The 23,159-nt window shown below is 38.8% G+C and overlaps 1 pseudogene; it reads right to left on the reverse strand.

Annotated features, from left to right (window-relative positions):
* Nucleotides 1–23,159, reverse strand: part of LOC142320041 (elongation factor G, mitochondrial-like) — an 80,851-nt pseudogene that overhangs the window by 11,319 nt on the left and 46,373 nt on the right.

Below are 23,159 nucleotides of genomic sequence, written 5' to 3' on the forward strand. Positions count from 1 at the left end.
ACATTACAATCACATGTATTTATTTATTTAGTGTATTCCATTTTTGTTGTATTATATTATATTTATTATACTACTTTGTATTTTTCTTCTGTATTGTAAGATAAAATGATAAAATCCAAGAAAATATTACAATAAAAGTCCATCAAAAATATTATGGATTGCTGTAAATGTCAAAATATAACGTATGCTATAAGTTTTATTGATTTTCAAAAAGGATATGATTCAGTAGTAGAACCTCATTCACTTTTTTCAACATTAACAGAATTAGGTTTGAATAAAAAAAAAAAACTGCAAATTTAATCAAAGCATTTTAACTGCATCTTGCAAATTTAATTAACTAACCCATACTCAAAAGTAAAATTTTTAGGAAAACTACTGGATCCTTTTCTCTTTAAAACTGATGTAGAACAATATGAACTTTCTCCAGTACTTTTTAACTGCACTCTTGTAAATGTAGTTAGAAAAATGGAACAAAAATTTAAATGAAAATTGTGGAATAAAACTGGGAACTAAGGACAGAAGATTAACTGTCTAGTTTTCTGATGGTATGGCTTTTTAGCTACAAACTGGAAAGAAGCTGAACAACAAATAAGAAAACTGGAAAAACAATCTACTAAACTGGGATTAAAAATCTTCTTTAATAAAATTAAAATTTTGATGAATGTTAGAAACTGCCCAAATTATCTAAGTATAGGTAATAAAAAAAGGAGATAGTGGATAATTTTAAATATCTCAGTGTTTGGATCAGTTAGAATTCTATAGATAAAAAAGTGCTAACAGTTAAGATCTAGTAAAATGTAATTAATATTCTAGCTAACGAAAAACACATATAAACAGTCTTCATCACAGAATTTAAAATTTTGACATAATAAAACTGTGATAAAGCAGAAAGCACTTTATGCAGCAGGAACCCTAAGAGTGTGCAACAAAGGTCTATTAGAAAATTTGAAAAGAGAGAAAGGAAAATTAAAAGAAATATTAGATCCTAAATTTCAAACTAATAAGGTAAAATTAATTCCAAATAACAAACATTATACTAAAAAAAACTGTTAAGACACAATAAGCGAAGACCAACTGCAATTTATTAACATATATTTAGAATGAATAACAGAAGATTAACAAAGCAAATTTTGGATTTCTTACAAAGTAAAAAAACCAAAAGGAAATGGTTCACACAAGTCCAAGAAGACCTGAAAGACCCAAGAAAAACCAAAGTGGAAGAACAACAGAACTAAACCTTCTAAAGAACGAAAAAAGCTATCAGAAAGAATGAAAAGATATACTGGATAGATAGAAAAGCAAAAAACAACTGCAAATGAAATAATGATCTTACATGTTCTGAGATAAACTATTGAAAAAAAATTCATTACATAAGGGTTTTTTGTAACTAAATATTTCAGTTTCAAAATGTATAACAAGTTATGAATAAAAAAAATTAAATAAGTAGATAAATATATTAATTGAGCAGATAGAGTTTTAACCACTACAAAATTTACTACAGCAAATAAATTATTGTAATGGGTCCGGGAAAAATATGCAAAATAAAAGTGTAAACACGGACAGCAGAAATTGATTAAATATTTAATTTGTTAATTAACAAATTAATGAAAGCAACTTGTTTTTATAGGGATACTTGTAATTCTTACAAGTTGCCTTGTTATGATATTCAGTAAATATTCTCGTAATTTTCCAATTAGAAATAATTTCTTTATGCACTACAACAGGTTTAACATATTAATGATACTACAGTAGCGAACCCTTTGAATGTATCTTTTAAAAACCAATCAAAAATTATAAAAAAATTTGCTCGGTGTGAGGTTTGAAAATAACTTGATAACTAGGTTAGCTCAGCACTCGGTAACGTTTCTACTACATTCCTAATCGTAATTTTACTGCATCTCCTTTGAAAAAAATTGCAAACTAAATTAGCACAGTTATTCTTTCATCACGGTACAAGTTTCTCAATATATATATATATATATATATATATATATATATATATATACATTTCTCTACGCTCCAATGTGAATATCTGATACTTCTCTTCATAGCAATTTTCTTTTTTTTGGAACGATTACAATCTAAGATATACTATTTAATAACGGATCATCGTTTTGTAAAATAAAATGAAGAGAGCAACCTAAAAAAATAGGCTTGCCAACTAAGAAATATGTCCGTACCTTCTATACGTGACTGCCCGTCACCGGATATACGAAGATCCGGCAAATCGAGGATGAATCGATGGAGATCAGCTACACCTTACTTTATATTCTAACTCCGACCCACCCGAAACCGAAACTACTGGGGCCGCAGCCTCATGCCCAGAAACCCGAGGTCAAAGACCAAAGCTGCTACAGTCGAGACCGCCGAGGTAATAACCCAGACCGAGACCAGCGAGACCGCCGAGGCCAACGACCAGGATCGGGTTCGAAGAGACCGCCGAGGCCGAAGTCCCAGACCGAGACCGCCAAGACCGCCGAGGCTTATACCCAGACCGAGACCGCTGAAACCGCCTTAGTCAACGACCAAAAATTAGACGGCCGCAGCCCAAGTCCCAGGCCGATAACGCCGAGACCGCCGAGGTCATAGACCCAGACCGAGATTGGCGTTACCGCTGAGAATTGGACATTGACCGAGGCCTACCAGACAAACAAGTTACAAAATTCAAACCGGGATATTTGTTTCCAGATAACAAAAGAGATATGCGTGTGGCTGAAAACCTACTCTGAATACGCGGTTTCCCAATAGACCGAAACATTTATCGTGGCCAAACATGAAAAATAGAAGTCAGAGTGGTAAAACACCGAAAGAATAACTAGAAAATATTAGCTACGCAAACAAAAATAATAAATAGAAAATCGATTAGCAAGATCATGTTAGCCGATATTTCGGCCTTTCCTAAGGCAAGTGAAAATTTTATTCGTATAGAAACTTGTTTAAACAGAGTTATCAGTTTTATTGCTCTTGCACTGACGCCATTCACAATGCAAAACTGCGTAACACGTAGTATTTTTGGCAGCAGTTTTTGCACTCCCCCCCCAACATTTCATACCGTGTGTAATTCAAATGTCCGCGGGTGCGCGATTTTTGTGTCTTAATGTAAGTACCGAAGAAAAATTAGTATTTTATTTCTTTTCCTATCATAATCTAAGGAACCATTCTTGAAAAAGGCTATGAAAATAATTTTGCCAAATTATTCGTTCATCACGGTACACGTTTCTTATGTATTTACTATTTTCTAAGTTCAAATACAAAAACGGGATATTTTACTTTTAACGAATTTGGATATTTCACAAATATATTTACTTACGACTAATAATTTATTTTTAAGAACGTAACTTCCTTTCTTAGCGCTGACCTAAAGAACTTTTTACAAAAACAAATTTCATAATTTTGACCGTAGACCTGGTTATTATTTACCATTATTTTATGAAACATTTCAATCCCGGTTATGTAGCAGTGTAAGGAGACAAAAATGACCGTAAAGTGACGGCTTGCAATCAAACAAAGAGTGTCCGAACCATGATGACAAGATCAGCCACACCTTATGAAATCTCCAAACACCATACGACCCGTAACCGACACTATCAAGGCTATAGCCTCATACCCGGAAACCCGAGGTCTAAGAACAAAGCTGCTACAGTCGAGACCGCCGAGGTCGTAACCCAGACCGAGACCAGCTTGACCGCCTAGGCCAACGACCAGGATCGGGTTCGAAGAGACCGCCGAGGCCGAAGTCCCAGGCCGAGACCGCCAAGACCGCCGAGGCTAAAACCCAGACCGAGACCGCTGAAACCGCCTTGGTCAAAGACCAAAAATTAGACGGCCGCAGCCCAAGTCCCAGGCAGATAACGCCGCGACCGCCGAGGTCATAGACCAAGACCGAGACCGGCGTTACCGCTGAGAATTGGACATTGACCGAGGCCTACTAGACAAACAAGTTACAAAATTTAAACCGGGATATTTGTTTCCAGATAACAAAAGTGATATCCGTGTGGCTGAAAACGTACTCTGAATACGCGGTTTCCCAATAGACCGAAAGATTTATCGTGGCCAAACATGAAAAATAGAAGTCAGAGTGGTAAAACACCGAAAGAATAACTAGAAAATATTAGCTATGCAAACAAAAATAATAAAGAGAAAATCGATTTGGACGATCATGTTAGCCGATATTTCGCCTTTTGCTAAGGCAAGTGAAAATGTTATTCGTATAGAAAATTGTTTAAACAGAGTTATCAGTTTTATTGCTCTTGCCTTGACGCCATTCACAATGCAAAACTGCGTAACACGTAGTATTTTTGGCAGCAGTTTTTGCAATCCCCCCCAACATTTCATACCGTGTGTAATTCAAATGTCCGCGGGTGCGCGATTTTTGTGTCTTAATGTAAGTACCGAAGTAAAATTAATATTTTATTTCTTTTTCTATCATAATCTTCCGAACTATTCCTGAAAAACGCTTTGAAAATATATTAAACATTATTCATTCATCACAGAACATGTTTCTTATGTATTTACAATTTTTTTAACTTTAAATATAAAAACCTGATATTTTACTTTTAACGAATTTGGATTTTTCACAAATATATTTACTTACAATTAAGGATTTATTATTAATAACCTAATTTCCTTTTCTTAACGCTTACCAAAAGATCTTTTTATAAAAAAGTTTCACAATTTTCACCGTACACCTTGTTATTTTTTACCATATTTTATGAAACATTTCAATCTCTGTTATGTAGCAGTGTAAGGAGAAGAAAATTACCCTAAAGTGACGGCTTGCAATCTAACAAAGTTTGTCCGAACGACGAAGACGTGATCAGCCACACCTTATGAAATCTCCAAACACCATACCACCCGTAACCGACACTATCGAGGTTATAGCCTCATACCCGGAAACCCGAGGTCTAAGACCAAAGCCGCTACAGTCGAGACCGCCGAGGTCATAACCCAGACCGAGACCAGCGAGACCGCCGAGGCCAACGACCTGGATCGGTTTGGACTAGACCGCCTAGGCCGAAGACCAAGACCGAGACCGCCAAGACCGCCGAGGCTAAAACCCAGACCGAGACCGCTGTAACCGCCTTGGTCAAAGACCAAAAATTAGACAGTCGACGCCCAAGACCCAGAACGATACCGCCGTGACCGCCGAGGTCAAAGACCCTGACCGAGACCGGCGTGACCGCTGGGAATTAGACATTCACCGTGGCCTACTAGTACACCGAGTTTTAAATTCGACACCGCAATGCAATCATAACGGTATCGGTTTAGCTGAAGACCTAAACTTAATACACACATCCCCCAATTTCCAGAAAGATTACATTGTGGCCAAACATTAAAAGTTTGTATTATGAAAATGTATGACTGCATTAGTACATCTTCTCGATTCTTCAGTAGCCAAGTCATCATTAATTAAATGAAAAACATTAATCTTAGACTTGTTCACTTATGTGGAATTTCTTCTTCGTTTAATAATATAATGAATATCGTTTAATTTGCTTTCATACTCCATATGTAAAAAAACTGCTACAACCTCTACGAATTTACTCGTTTCTTAAGACATATCTGTCGATTCTATGATTCCTTGTGATCTACACTCCCTCCTTCTTCTGCGAGAGACGAATCTCTTCTACTCCAATCATGTGGTAATCCTTCATTTTTAATTTAAAAACAAATTCAAAATAGTCATGTTAGGATAAGTTTTACACGTAGCAAGAAAAATTCTAACTAGTTTTATATTAGTTATACGGACATTTTGATAATTTCATCTTACTTCCTGTTGTCTTGTTATGATATTGTGTTAACATTCTCCTAATTGTCAATTAGAAATTTATTCTTTATGCACTATAAAATGTTTAACATATACATCATAGTACAGTATCGATTCCTCCGAATGTATCTTATAAAAACCAATCGTAATTTTATAATAAACTTTGCTCGGTGTGAGGTTTGAAAGTAAGTTGATAACTAGGTTAGCTCAGCACTCGGTAACATTTCTACTTCATCCCTTATCAGAGTTCTACTGCATCGTCTTTAAAAAAGATTTGAAACTAATTTGTGCACAATTATTCATTCATCACTATACTAGTTTCTTATTACACACATCCATTTTTCTACGCTCCAATATTAATATCTGATACTTTAATTCTTTGCAATTTTCTTTTTTTTTGGAACGATTACAATCTAAGATATACTATTTAATAACGGACCATCGTTTTGTGAAGTACAATGAAGAGAGCAACCTAAAAAAATAGGCTTGCCAACTAAGAAATATGTCCGTACCTTCTATACGTGACTGCCCGTCACCGGATATACGAAGATCCGGCAAATCGAGGATGAATCGTTGGAGATCAGCTACACCTTACTTTATATTCTAACTCCGACCCACCCGAAACCGAAACTATTGGGGCCGCAGCCTCATGCCCAGAAACCCGAGGTCAAAGACCAAAGCTGCTACAGTCGAGACCGCCGAGGTAATAACCCAGACCGAGACCAGCGAGACCGCCGAGGCCGAAGTCCCAGACCGAGACCGCCAAGACCGCCGAGGCTTATACCCAGACCGAGACCGCTGAAACCGCCTTAGTCAACGACCAAAAATTAGACGGCCGCAGCCCAAGTCCCAGGCCGATAACGCCGAGACCGCCGAGGTCATAGACCCAGACCGAGATTGGCGTTACCGCTGAGAATTGGACATTGACCGAGGCCTACCAGACAAACAAGTTACAAAATTCAAACCGGGATATTTGTTTCCAGATAACAAAAGAGATATGCGTGTGGCTGAAAACCTACTCTGAATACGCGGTTTCCCAATAGACCGAAACATTTATCGTGGCCAAACATGAAAAATAGAAGTCAGAGTGGTAAAACACCGAAAGAATAACTAGAAAATATTAGCTACGCAAACAAAAATAATAAATAGAAAATCGATTAGCAAGATCATGTTAGCCGATATTTCGGCCTTTCCTAAGGCAAGTGAAAATTTTATTCGTATAGAAACTTGTTTAAACAGAGTTATCAGTTTTATTGCTCTTGCACTGACGCCATTCACAATGCAAAACTGCGTAACACGTAGTATTTTTGGCAGCAGTTTTTGCACTCCCCCCCCAACATTTCATACCGTGTGTAATTCAAATGTCCGCGGGTGCGCGATTTTTGTGTCTTAATGTAAGTACCGAAGAAAAATTAGTATTTTATTTCTTTTCCTATCATAATCTAAGGAACCATTCTTGAAAAAGGCTATGAAAATAATTTTGCCAAATTATTCGTTCATCACGGTACACGTTTCTTATGTATTTACTATTTTCTAAGTTCAAATACAAAAACGGGATATTTTACTTTTAACGAATTTGGATATTTCACAAATATATTTACTTACGACTAATAATTTATTTTTAAGAACGTAACTTCCTTTCTTAGCGCTGACCTAAAGAACTTTTTACAAAAACAAATTTCATAATTTTGACCGTAGACCTGGTTATTATTTACCATTATTTTATGAAACATTTCAATCCCGGTTATGTAGCAGTGTAAGGAGACGAAAATGACCGTAAAGTGACGGCTTGCAATCAAACAAAGAGTGTCCGAACCATGATGACAAGATCAGCCACACCTTATGAAATCTCCAAACACCATACGACCCGTAACCGACACTATCAAGGCTATAGCCTCATACCCGGAAACCCGAGGTCTAAGAACAAAGCTGCTACAGTCGAGACCGCCGAGGTCGTAACCCAGACCGAGACCAGCTTGACCGCCTAGGCCAACGACCAGGATCGGGTTCGAAGAGACCGCCGAGGCCGAAGTCCCAGGCCGAGACCGCCAAGACCGCCGAGGCTAAAACCCAGACCGAGACCGCTGAAACCGCCTTGGTCAAAGACCAAAAATTAGACGGCCGCAGCCCAAGTCCCAGGCAGATAACGCCGCGACCGCCGAGGTCATAGACCAAGACCGAGACCGGCGTTACCGCTGAGAATTGGACATTGACCGAGGCCTACTAGACAAACAAGTTACAAAATTTAAACCGGGATATTTGTTTCCAGATAACAAAAGTGATATCCGTGTGGCTGAAAACGTACTCTGAATACGCGGTTTCCCAATAGACCGAAAGATTTATCGTGGCCAAACATGAAAAATAGAAGTCAGAGTGGTAAAACACCGAAAGAATAACTAGAAAATATTAGCTATGCAAACAAAAATAATAAAGAGAAAATCGATTTGGACGATCATGTTAGCCGATATTTCGCCTTTTGCTAAGGCAAGTGAAAATGTTATTCGTATAGAAAATTGTTTAAACAGAGTTATCAGTTTTATTGCTCTTGCCTTGACGCCATTCACAATGCAAAACTGCGTAACACGTAGTATTTTTGGCAGCAGTTTTTGCAATCCCCCCCAACATTTCATACCGTGTGTAATTCAAATGTCCGCGGGTGCGCGATTTTTGTGTCTTAATGTAAGTACCGAAGTAAAATTAATATTTTATTTCTTTTTCTATCATAATCTTCCGAACTATTCCTGAAAAACGCTTTGAAAATATATTAAACATTATTCATTCATCACAGAACATGTTTCTTATGTATTTACAATTTTTTTAACTTTAAATATAAAAACCTGATATTTTACTTTTAACGAATTTGGATTTTTCACAAATATATTTACTTACAATTAAGGATTTATTATTAATAACCTAATTTCCTTTTCTTAACGCTTACCAAAAGATCTTTTTATAAAAAAGTTTCACAATTTTCACCGTACACCTTGGTATTTTTTACCATATTTTATGAAACATTTCAATCTCTGTTATGTAGCAGTGTAAGGAGAAGAAAATTACCCTAAAGTGACGGCTTGCAATCTAACAAAGTTTGTCCGAACGACGAAGACGTGATCAGCCACACCTTATGAAATCTCCAAACACCATACCACCCGTAACCGACACTATCGAGGTTATAGCCTCATACCCGGAAACCCGAGGTCTAAGACCAAAGCCGCTACAGTCGAGACCGCCGAGGTCATAACCCAGACCGAGACCAGCGAGACCGCCGAGGCCAACGACCTGGATCGGTTTGGACTAGACCGCCTAGGCCGAAGACCAAGACCGAGACCGCCAAGACCGCCGAGGCTAAAACCCAGACCGAGACCGCTGTAACCGCCTTGGTCAAAGACCAAAAATTAGACAGTCGACGCCCAAGACCCAGAACGATACCGCCGTGACCGCCGAGGTCAAAGACCCTGACCGAGACCGGCGTGACCGCTGGGAATTAGACATTCACCGTGGCCTACTAGTACACCGAGTTTTAAATTCGACACCGCAATGCAATCATAACGGTATCGGTTTAGCTGAAGACCTAAACTTAATACACACATCCCCCAATTCCCAGAAAGATTACATTGTGGCCAAACATTAAAAGTTTGTATTATGAAAATGTATGACTGCATTAGTACATCTTCTCGATTCTTCAGTAGCCAAGTCATCATTAATTAAATGAAAAACATTAATCTTAGACTTGTTCACTTATGTGGAATTTCTTCTTCGTTTAATAATATAATGAATATCGTTTAATTTGCTTTCATACTCCATATGTAAAAAAACTGCTACAACCTCTACGAATTTACTCGTTTCTTAAGACATATCTGTCGATTCTATGATTCCTTGTGATCTACACTCCCTCCTTCTTCTGCGAGAGACGAATCTCTTCTACTCCAATCATGTGGTAATCCTTCATTTTTAATTTAAAAACAAATTCAAAATAGTCATGTTAGGATAAGTTTTACACGTAGCAAGAAAAATTCTAACTAGTTTTATATTAGTTATACGGACATTTTGATAATTTCATCTTACTTCCTGTTGTCTTGTTATGATATTGTGTTAACATTCTCCTAATTGTCAATTAGAAATTTATTCTTTATGCACTATAAAATGTTTAACATATACATCATAGTACAGTATCGATTCCTCCGAATGTATCTTATAAAAACCAATCGTAATTTTATAATAAACTTTGCTCGGTGTGAGGTTTGAAAGTAAGTTGATAACTAGGTTAGCTCAGCACTCGGTAACATTTCTACTTCATCCCTTATCAGAGTTCTACTGCATCGTCTTTAAAAAAGATTTGAAACTAATTTGTGCACAATTATTCATTCATCACTATACTAGTTTCTTATTACACACATCCATTTTTCTACGCTCCAATATTAATATCTGATACTTTAATTCTTTGCAATTTTCTTTTTTTTTGGAACGATTACAATCTAAGATATACTATTTAATAACGGACCATCGTTTTGTGAAGTACAATGAAGAGAGCAACCTAAAAAAATAGGCTTGCCAACTAAGAAATATGTCCGTACCTTCTATACGTGACTGCCCGTCACCGGATATACGAAGATCCGGCAAATCGAGGATGAATCGTTGGAGATCAGCTACACCTTACTTTATATTCTAACTCCGACCCACCCGAAACCGAAACTATTGGGGCCGCAGCCTCATGCCCAGAAACCCGAGGTCAAAGACCAAAGCTGCTACAGTCGAGACCGCCGAGGTAATAACCCAGACCGAGACCAGCGAGACCGCCGAGGCCGAAGTCCCAGACCGAGACCGCCAAGACCGCCGAGGCTTATACCCAGACCGAGACCGCTGAAACCGCCTTAGTCAACGACCAAAAATTAGACGGCCGCAGCCCAAGTCCCAGGCCGATAACGCCGAGACCGCCGAGGTCATAGACCCAGACCGAGATTGGCGTTACCGCTGAGAATTGGACATTGACCGAGGCCTACCAGACAAACAAGTTACAAAATTCAAACCGGGATATTTGTTTCCAGATAACAAAAGAGATATGCGTGTGGCTGAAAACCTACTCTGAATACGCGGTTTCCCAATAGACCGAAACATTTATCGTGGCCAAACATGAAAAATAGAAGTCAGAGTGGTAAAACACCGAAAGAATAACTAGAAAATATTAGCTACGCAAACAAAAATAATAAATAGAAAATCGATTAGCAAGATCATGTTAGCCGATATTTCGGCCTTTCCTAAGGCAAGTGAAAATTTTATTCGTATAGAAACTTGTTTAAACAGAGTTATCAGTTTTATTGCTCTTGCACTGACGCCATTCACAATGCAAAACTGCGTAACACGTAGTATTTTTGGCAGCAGTTTTTGCACTCCCCCCCCAACATTTCATACCGTGTGTAATTCAAATGTCCGCGGGTGCGCGATTTTTGTGTCTTAATGTAAGTACCGAAGAAAAATTAGTATTTTATTTCTTTTCCTATCATAATCTAAGGAACCATTCTTGAAAAAGGCTATGAAAATAATTTTGCCAAATTATTCGTTCATCACGGTACACGTTTCTTATGTATTTACTATTTTCTAAGTTCAAATACAAAAACGGGATATTTTACTTTTAACGAATTTGGATATTTCACAAATATATTTACTTACGACTAATAATTTATTTTTAAGAACGTAACTTCCTTTCTTAACGCTGACCTAAAGAACTTTTTACAAAAACAAATTTCATAATTTTGACCGTAGACCTGGTTATTATTTACCATTATTTTATGAAACATTTCAATCCCGGTTATGTAGCAGTGTAAGGAGACAAAAATGACCGTAAAGTGACGGCTTGCAATCAAACAAAGAGTGTCCGAACCATGATGACAAGATCAGCCACACCTTATGAAATCTCCAAACACCATACGACCCGTAACCGACACTATCAAGGCTATAGCCTCATACCCGGAAACCCGAGGTCTAAGAACAAAGCTGCTACAGTCGAGACCGCCGAGGTCGTAACCCAGACCGAGACCAGCTTGACCGCCTAGGCCAACGACCAGGATCGGGTTCGAAGAGACCGCCGAGGCCGAAGTCCCAGGCCGAGACCGCCAAGACCGCCGAGGCTAAAACCCAGACCGAGACCGCTGAAACCGCCTTGGTCAAAGACCAAAAATTAGACGGCCGCAGCCCAAGTCCCAGGCAGATAACGCCGCGACCGCCGAGGTCATAGACCAAGACCGAGACCGGCGTTACCGCTGAGAATTGGACATTGACCGAGGCCTACTAGACAAACAAGTTACAAAATTTAAACCGGGATATTTGTTTCCAGATAACAAAAGTGATATCCGTGTGGCTGAAAACGTACTCTGAATACGCGGTTTCCCAATAGACCGAAAGATTTATCGTGGCCAAACATGAAAAATAGAAGTCAGAGTGGTAAAACACCGAAAGAATAACTAGAAAATATTAGCTATGCAAACAAAAATAATAAAGAGAAAATCGATTTGGACGATCATGTTAGCCGATATTTCGCCTTTTGCTAAGGCAAGTGAAAATGTTATTCGTATAGAAAATTGTTTAAACAGAGTTATCAGTTTTATTGCTCTTGCCTTGACGCCATTCACAATGCAAAACTGCGTAACACGTAGTATTTTTGGCAGCAGTTTTTGCAATCCCCCCCAACATTTCATACCGTGTGTAATTCAAATGTCCGCGGGTGCGCGATTTTTGTGTCTTAATGTAAGTACCGAAGTAAAATTAATATTTTATTTCTTTTTCTATCATAATCTTCCGAACTATTCCTGAAAAACGCTTTGAAAATATATTAAACATTATTCATTCATCACAGAACATGTTTCTTATGTATTTACAATTTTTTTAACTTTAAATATAAAAACCTGATATTTTACTTTTAACGAATTTGGATTTTTCACAAATATATTTACTTACAATTAAGGATTTATTATTAATAACCTAATTTCCTTTTCTTAACGCTTACCAAAAGATCTTTTTATAAAAAAGTTTCACAATTTTCACCGTACACCTTGGTATTTTTTACCATATTTTATGAAACATTTCAATCTCTGTTATGTAGCAGTGTAAGGAGAAGAAAATTACCCTAAAGTGACGGCTTGCAATCTAACAAAGTTTGTCCGAACGACGAAGACGTGATCAGCCACACCTTATGAAATCTCCAAACACCATACCACCCGTAACCGACACTATCGAGGTTATAGCCTCATACCCGGAAACCCGAGGTCTAAGACCAAAGCCGCTACAGTCGAGACCGCCGAGGTCATAACCCAGACCGAGACCAGCGAGACCGCCGAGGCCAACGACCTGGATCGGTTTGGACTAGACCGCCTAGGCCGAAGACCAAGACCGAGACCGCCAAGACCGCCGAGGCTAAAACCCAGACCGAGACCGCTGTAACCGCCTTGGTCAAAGACCAAAAATTAGACAGTCGACGCCCAAGACCCAGAACGATACCGCCGTGACCGCCGAGGTCAAAGACCCTGACCGAGACCGGCGTGACCGCTGGGAATTAGACATTCACCGTGGCCTACTAGTACACCGAGTTTTAAATTCGACACCGCAATGCAATCATAACGGTATCGGTTTAGCTGAAGACCTAAACTTAATACACACATCCCCCAATTCCCAGAAAGATTACATTGTGGCCAAACATTAAAAGTTTGTATTATGAAAATGTATGACTGCATTAGTACATCTTCTCGATTCTTCAGTAGCCAAGTCATCATTAATTAAATGAAAAACATTAATCTTAGACTTGTTCACTTATGTGGAATTTCTTCTTCGTTTAATAATATAATGAATATCGTTTAATTTGCTTTCATACTCCATATGTAAAAAAACTGCTACAACCTCTACGAATTTACTCGTTTCTTAAGACATATCTGTCGATTCTATGATTCCTTGTGATCTACACTCCCTCCTTCTTCTGCGAGAGACGAATCTCTTCTACTCCAATCATGTGGTAATCCTTCATTTTTAATTTAAAAACAAATTCAAAATAGTCATGTTAGGATAAGTTTTACACGTAGCAAGAAAAATTCTAACTAGTTTTATATTAGTTATACGGACATTTTGATAATTTCATCTTACTTCCTGTTGTCTTGTTATGATATTGTGTTAACATTCTCCTAATTGTCAATTAGAAATTTATTCTTTATGCACTATAAAATGTTTAACATATACATCATAGTACAGTATCGATTCCTCCGAATGTATCTTATAAAAACCAATCGTAATTTTATAATAAACTTTGCTCGGTGTGAGGTTTGAAAGTAAGTTGATAACTAGGTTAGCTCAGCACTCGGTAACATTTCTACTTCATCCCTTATCAGAGTTCTACTGCATCGTCTTTAAAAAAGATTTGAAACTAATTTGTGCACAATTATTCATTCATCACTATACTAGTTTCTTATTACACACATCCATTTTTCTACGCTCCAATATTAATATCTGATACTTTAATTCTTTGCAATTTTCTTTTTTTTTGGAACGATTACAATCTAAGATATACTATTTAATAACGGACCATCGTTTTGTGAAGTACAATGAAGAGAGCAACCTAAAAAAATAGGCTTGCCAACTAAGAAATATGTCCGTACCTTCTATACGTGACTGCCCGTCACCGGATATACGAAGATCCGGCAAATCGAGGATGAATCGTTGGAGATCAGCTACACCTTACTTTATATTCTAACTCCGACCCACCCGAAACCGAAACTATTGGGGCCGCAGCCTCATGCCCAGAAACCCGAGGTCAAAGACCAAAGCTGCTACAGTCGAGACCGCCGAGGTAATAACCCAGACCGAGACCAGCGAGACCGCCGAGGCCGAAGTCCCAGACCGAGACCGCCAAGACCGCCGAGGCTTATACCCAGACCGAGACCGCTGAAACCGCCTTAGTCAACGACCAAAAATTAGACGGCCGCAGCCCAAGTCCCAGGCCGATAACGCCGAGACCGCCGAGGTCATAGACCCAGACCGAGATTGGCGTTACCGCTGAGAATTGGACATTGACCGAGGCCTACCAGACAAACAAGTTACAAAATTCAAACCGGGATATTTGTTTCCAGATAACAAAAGAGATATGCGTGTGGCTGAAAACCTACTCTGAATACGCGGTTTCCCAATAGACCGAAACATTTATCGTGGCCAAACATGAAAAATAGAAGTCAGAGTGGTAAAACACCGAAAGAATAACTAGAAAATATTAGCTACGCAAACAAAAATAATAAATAGAAAATCGATTAGCAAGATCATGTTAGCCGATATTTCGGCCTTTCCTAAGGCAAGTGAAAATTTTATTCGTATAGAAACTTGTTTAAACAGAGTTATCAGTTTTATTGCTCTTGCACTGACGCCATTCACAATGCAAAACTGCGTAACACGTAGTATTTTTGGCAGCAGTTTTTGCACTCCCCCCCCAACATTTCATACCGTGTGTAATTCAAATGTCCGCGGGTGCGCGATTTTTGTGTCTTAATGTAAGTACCGAAGAAAAATTAGTATTTTATTTCTTTTCCTATCATAATCTAAGGAACCATTCTTGAAAAAGGCTATGAAAATAATTTTGCCAAATTATTCGTTCATCACGGTACACGTTTCTTATGTATTTACTATTTTCTAAGTTCAAATACAAAAACGGGATATTTTACTTTTAACGAATTTGGATATTTCACAAATATATTTACTTACGACTAATAATTTATTTTTAAGAACGTAACTTCCTTTCTTAGCGCTGACCTAAAGAACTTTTTACAAAAACAAATTTCATAATTTTGACCGTAGACCTGGTTATTATTTACCATTATTTTATGAAACATTTCAATCCCGGTTATGTAGCAGTGTAAGGAGACGAAAATGACCGTAAAGTGACGGCTTGCAATCAAACAAAGAGTGTCCGAACCATGATGACAAGATCAGCCACACCTTATGAAATCTCCAAACACCATACGACCCGTAACCGACACTATCAAGGCTATAGCCTCATACCCGGAAACCCGAGGTCTAAGAACAAAGCTGCTACAGTCGAGACCGCCGAGGTCGTAACCCAGACCGAGACCAGCTTGACCGCCTAGGCCAACGACCAGGATCGGGTTCGAAGAGACCGCCGAGGCCGAAGTCCCAGGCCGAGACCGCCAAGACCGCCGAGGCTAAAACCCAGACCGAGACCGCTGAAACCGCCTTGGTCAAAGACCAAAAATTAGACGGCCGCAGCCCAAGTCCCAGGCAGATAACGCCGCGACCGCCGAGGTCATAGACCAAGACCGAGACCGGCGTTACCGCTGAGAATTGGACATTGACCGAGGCCTACTAGACAAACAAGTTACAAAATTTAAACCGGGATATTTGTTTCCAGATAACAAAAGTGATATCCGTGTGGCTGAAAACGTACTCTGAATACGCGGTTTCCCAATAGACCGAAAGATTTATCGTGGCCAAACATGAAAAATAGAAGTCAGAGTGGTAAAACACCGAAAGAATAACTAGAAAATATTAGCTATGCAAACAAAAATAATAAAGAGAAAATCGATTTGGACGATCATGTTAGCCGATATTTCGCCTTTTGCTAAGGCAAGTGAAAATGTTATTCGTATAGAAAATTGTTTAAACAGAGTTATCAGTTTTATTGCTCTTGCCTTGACGCCATTCACAATGCAAAACTGCGTAACACGTAGTATTTTTGGCAGCAGTTTTTGCAATCCCCCCCAACATTTCATACCGTGTGTAATTCAAATGTCCGCGGGTGCGCGATTTTTGTGTCTTAATGTAAGTACCGAAGTAAAATTAATATTTTATTTCTTTTTCTATCATAATCTTCCGAACTATTCCTGAAAAACGCTTTGAAAATATATTAAACATTATTCATTCATCACAGAACATGTTTCTTATGTATTTACAATTTTTTTAACTTTAAATATAAAAACCTGATATTTTACTTTTAACGAATTTGGATTTTTCACAAATATATTTACTTACAATTAAGGATTTATTATTAATAACCTAATTTCCTTTTCTTAACGCTTACCAAAAGATCTTTTTATAAAAAAGTTTCACAATTTTCACCGTACACCTTGGTATTTTTTACCATATTTTATGAAACATTTCAATCTCTGTTATGTAGCAGTGTAAGGGAGAAGAAAATTACCCTAAAGTGACGGCTTGCAATCTAACAAAGTTTGTCCGAACGACGAAGACGTGATCAGCCACACCTTATGAAATCTCCAAACACCATACCACCCGTAACCGACACTATCGAGGTTATAGCCTCATACCCGGAAACCCGAGGTCTAAGACCAAAGCCGCTACAGTCGAGACCGCCGAGGTCATAACCCAGACCGAGACCAGCGAGACCGCCGAGGCCAACGACCTGGATCGGTTTGGACTAGACCGCCTAGGCCGAAGACCAAGACCGAGACCGCCAAGACCGCCGAGGCTAAAACCCAGACCGAGACCGCTGTAACCGCCTTGGTCAAAGACCAAAAATTAGACAGTCGACGCCCAAGACCCAGAACGATACCGCCGTGACCGCCGAGGTCAAAGACCCTGACCGAGACCGGCGTGACCGCTGGGAATTAGACATTCACCGTGGCCTACTAGTACACCGAGTTTTAAATTCGACACCGCAATGCAATCATAACGGTATCGGTTTAGCTGAAGACCTAAACTTAATACACACATCCCCCAATTCCCAGAAAGATTACATTGTGGCCAAACATTAAAAGTTTGTATTATGAAAATGTATGACTGCATTAGTACATCTTCTCGATTCTTCAGTAGCCAAGTCATCATTAATTAAATGAAAAACATTAATCTTAGACTTGTTCACTTATGTGGAATTTCTTCTTCGTTTAATAATATAATGAATATCGTTTAATTTGCTTTCATACTCCAAATGTAAAAAAACTGCTACAACCTCTACGAATTTACTCGTTTCTTAAGACATATCTGTCGATTCTATGATTCCTTGTGATCTACACTCCCTCCTTCTTCTGCGAGAGACGAATCTCTTCTACTCCAATCATGTGGTAATCCTTCATTTTTAATTTAAAAACAAATTCAAAATAGTCATGTTAGGATAAGTTTTACACGTAGCAAGAAAAATTCTAACTAGTTTTATATTAGTTATACGGACATTTTGATAATTTCATCTTACTTCCTGTTGTCTTGTTATGATATTGTGTTAACATTCTCCTAATTGTCAATTAGAAATTTATTCTTTATGCACTGTAAAATGTTTAACATATACATCATAGTACAGTATCGATTCCTCCGAATGTATCTTATAAAAACCAATCGTAATTTTATAATAAACTTTGCTCGGTGTGAGGTTTGAAAGTAAGTTGATAACTAGGTTAGCTCAGCACTCGGTAACATTTCTACTTCATCCCTTATCAGAGTTCTACTGCATCGTCTTTAAAAAAGATTTGAAACTAATTTGTGCACAATTATTCATTCATCACTATACTAGTTTCTTATTACACACATCCATTTTTCTACGCTCCAATATTAATATCTGATACTTTAATTCTTTGCAATTTTCTTTTTTTTTGGAACGATTACAATCTAAGATATACTATTTAATAACGGACCATCGTTTTGTGAAGTACAATGAAGAGAGCAACCTAAAAAAATAGGCTTGCCAACTAAGAAATATGTCCGTACCTTCTATACGTGACTGCCCGTCACCGGATATACGAAGATCCGGCAAATCGAGGATGAATCGTTGGAGATCAGCTACACCTTACTTTATATTCTAACTCCGACCCACCCGAAACCGAAACTATTGGGGCCGCAGCCTCATGCCCAGAAACCCGAGGTCAAAGACCAAAGCTGCTACAGTCGAGACCGCCGAGGTAATAACCCAGACCGAGACCAGCGAGACCGCCGAGGCCGAAGTCCCAGACCGAGACCGCCAAGACCGCCGAGGCTTATACCCAGACCGAGACCGCTGAAACCGCCTTAGTCAACGACCAAAAATTAGACGGCCGCAGCCCAAGTCCCAGGCCGATAACGCCGAGACCGCCGAGGTCATAGACCCAGACCGAGATTGGCGTTACCGCTGAGAATTGGACATTGACCGAGGCCTACCAGACAAACAAGTTACAAAATTCAAACCGGGATATTTGTTTCCAGATAACAAAAGAGATATGCGTGTGGCTGAAAACCTACTCTGAATACGCGGTTTCCCAATAGACCGAAACATTTATCGTGGCCAAACATGAAAAATAGAAGTCAGAGTGGTAAAACACCGAAAGAATAACTAGAAAATATTAGCTACGCAAACAAAAATAATAAATAGAAAATCGATTAGCAAGATCATGTTAGCCGATATTTCGGCCTTTCCTAAGGCAAGTGAAAATTTTATTCGTATAGAAACTTGTTTAAACAGAGTTATCAGTTTTATTGCTTTTGCACTGACGCCATTCACAATGCAAAACTGCGTAACACGTAGTATTTTTGGCAGCAGTTTTTGCACTCCCCCCCCCAACATTTCATACCGTGTGTAATTCAAATGTCCGCGGGTGCGCGATTTTTGTGTCTTAATGTAAGTACCGAAGAAAAATTAGTATTTTATTTCTTTTCCTATCATAATCTAAGGAACCATTCTTGAGAAAGGCTATGAAAATAATTTTGCCAAATTATTCGTTCATCACGGTACACGTTTCTTATGTATTTACTATTTTCTAAGTTCAAATACAAAAACGGGATATTTTACTTTTAACGAATTTGGATATTTCACAAATATATTTACTTACGACTAATAATTTATTTTTAAGAACGTAACTTCCTTTCTTAACGCTGACCTAAAGAACATTTACAAAAACAAATTTCATAATTTTGACCGTAGACCTGGTTATTATTTACCATTATTTTATGAAACATTTCAATCCCGGTTATGTAGCAGTGTAAGGAGACGAAAATGACCGTAAAGTGACGGCTTGCAATCAAACAAAGAGTGTCCGAACCATGATGACAAGATCAGCCGCACCTTATGAAATCTCCAAACACCATACGACCCGTAACCGACACTATCAAGGCTATAGCCTCATACCCGGAAACCCGAGGTCTAAGAACAAAGCTGCTACAGTCGAGACCGCCGAGGTCGTAACCCAGACCGAGACCAGCGAGACCGCCTAGGCCAACGACCAGAATCGGGTTCGAAGAGACCGCCGAGGCCGAAGTCCCAGGCCGAGACCGCCAAGACCGCCGAGGCTAAAACCCAGACCGAGACCGCTGAAACCGCCTTGGTCAAAGACCAAAAATTAGACGGCCGCAGCCCAAGTCCCAGGCAGATAACGCCGCGACCGCCGAGGTCATAGACCAAGACCGAGACCGGCGTTACCGCTGAGAATTGGACATTGACCGAGGCCTACTAGACAAACAAGTTACAAAATTTAAACCGGGATATTTGTTTCCAGATAACAAAAGTGATATCCGTGTGGCTGAAAACGTACTCTGAATACGCGGTTTCCCAATAGACCGAAAGATTTATCGTGGCCAAACATGAAAAATAGAAGTCAGAGTGGTAAAACACCGAAAGAATAACTAGAAAATATTAGCTATGCAAACAAAAATAATAAAGAGAAAATCGATTTGGACGATCATGTTAGCCGATATTTCGCCTTTTGCTAAGGCAAGTGAAAATGTTATTCGTATAGAAAATTGTTTAAACAGAGTTATCAGTTTTATTGCTCTTGCCTTGACGCCATTCACAATGCAAAACTGCGTAACACGTAGTATTTTTGGCAGCAGTTTTTGCAATCCCCCCCAACATTTCATACCGTGTGTAATTCAAATGTCCGCGGGTGCGCGATTTTTGTGTCTTAATGTAAGTACCGAAGTAAAATTAATATTTTATTTCTTTTTCTATCATAATCTTCCGAACTATTCCTGAAAAACGCTTTGAAAATATATTAAACATTATTCATTCATCACAGAACATGTTTCTTATGTATTTACAATTTTTTTAACTTTAAATATAAAAACCTGATATTTTACTTTTAACGAATTTGGATTTTTCACAAATATATTTACTTACAATTAAGGATTTATTATTAATAACCTAATTTCCTTTTCTTAACGCTTACCAAAAGATCTTTTTATAAAAAAGTTTCACAATTTTCACCGTACACCTTGTTATTTTTTACCATATTTTATGAAACATTTCAATCTCTGTTATGTAGCAGTGTAAGGAGAAGAAAATTACCCTAAAGTGACGGCTTGCAATCTAACAAAGTTTGTCCGAACGACGAAGACGTGATCAGCCACACCTTATGAAATCTCCAAACACCATACCACCCGTAACCGACACTATCGAGGTTATAGCCTCATACCCGGAAACCCGAGGTCTAAGACCAAAGCCGCTACAGTCGAGACCGCCGAGGTCATAACCCAGACCGAGACCAGCGAGACCGCCGAGGCCAACGACCTGGATCGGTTTGGACTAGACCGCCTAGGCCGAAGACCAAGACCGAGACCGCCAAGACCGCCGAGGCTAAAACCCAGACCGAGACCGCTGTAACCGCCTTGGTCAAAGACCAAAAATTAGACAGATGACGCCCAAGACCCAGAACGATACCGCCGTGACCGCCGAGGTCAAAGACCCTGACCGAGACCGGCGTGACCGCTGGGAATTAGACATTCACCGTGGCCTACTAGTACACCGAGTTTTAAATTCGACACCGCAATGCAATCATAACGGTATCGGTTTAGCTGAAGACCTAAACTTAATACACACATCCCCCAATTCCCAGAAAGATTACATTGTGGCCAAACATTAAAAGTTTGTATTATGAAAATGTATGACTGCATTAGTACATCTTCTCGATTCTTCAGTAGCCAAGTCATCATTAATTAAATGAAAAACATTAATCTTAGACTTGTTCACTTATGTGGAATTTCTTCTTCGTTTAATAATATAATGAATATCGTTTAATTTGCTTTCATACTCCATATGTAAAAAAACTGCTACAACCTCTACGAATTTACTCGTTTCTTAAGACATATCTGTCGATTCTATGATTCCTTGTGATCTACACTCCCTCCTTCTTCTGCGAGAGACGAATCTCTTCTACTCCAATCATGTGGTAATCCTTCATTTTTAATTTAAAAACAAATTCAAAATAGTCATGTTAGGATAAGTTTTACACGTAGCAAGAAAAATTCTAACTAGTTTTATATTAGTTATACGGACATTTTTATAATTTCATCTTACTTCCTGTTGTCTTGTTATGATATTGTGTTAACATTCTCCTAATTGTCAATTAGAAATTTATTCTTTATGCACTATAAAAGGTTTAACATATACATCATAGTACAGTATCGATTCTTCCGAATGTATCTTATAAAAACCAATCGTAATTTTATAATAAACTTTGCTCGGTGTGAGGTTTGAAAGTAAGTTGATAACTAGGTTAGCTCAGCACTCGGTAACATTTCTACTTCATCCCTTATCAGAGTTCTACTGCATCGTCTTTAAAAAAGATTTGAAACTAATTTGTGCACAATTATTCATTCATCACTATACTAGTTTCTTATTACACACATCCATTTTTCTACGCTCCAATATTAATATCTGATACTTTAATTCTTTGCAATTTTCTTTTTTTTTGGAACGATTACAATCTAAGATATACTATTTAATAACGGACCATCGTTTTGTGAAGTACAATGAAGAGAGCAACCTAAAAAAATAGGCTTGCCAACTAAGAAATATGTCCGTACCTTCTATACGTGACTGCCCGTCACCGGATATACGAAGATCCGGCAAATCGAGGATGAATCGTTGGAGATCAGCTACACCTTACTTTATATTCTAACTCCGACCCACCCGAAACCGAAACTATTGGGGCCGCAGCCTCATGCCCAGAAACCCGAGGTCAAAGACCAAAGCTGCTACAGTCGAGACCGCCGAGGTAATAACCCAGACCGAGACCAGCGAGACCGCCGAGGCCGAAGTCCCAGACCGAGACCGCCAAGACCGCCGAGGCTTATACCCAGACCAAGACCGCTGAAACCGCCTTAGTCAACGACCAAAAATTAGACGGCCGCAGCCCAAGTCCCAGGCCGATAACGCCGAGACCGCCGAGGTCATAGACCCAGACCGAGATTGGCGTTACCGCTGAGAATTGGACATTGACCGAGGCCTACTAGACAAACAAGTTACAAAATTCAAACCGGGATATTTGTTTCCAGATAACAAAAGAGATATGCGTGTGGCTGAAAACCTACTCTGAATACGCGGTTTCCCAATAGACCGAAACATTTATCGTGGCCAAACATGAAAAATAGAAGTCAGAGTGGTAAAACACCGAAAGAATAACTAGAAAATATTAGCTACGCAAACAAAAATAAT

This window comes from Lycorma delicatula, chromosome 2 (genome assembly GCF_047948215.1).
Source record: "Lycorma delicatula isolate Av1 chromosome 2, ASM4794821v1, whole genome shotgun sequence".
NCBI lineage: Eukaryota > Metazoa > Arthropoda > Insecta > Hemiptera > Fulgoridae > Lycorma > Lycorma delicatula.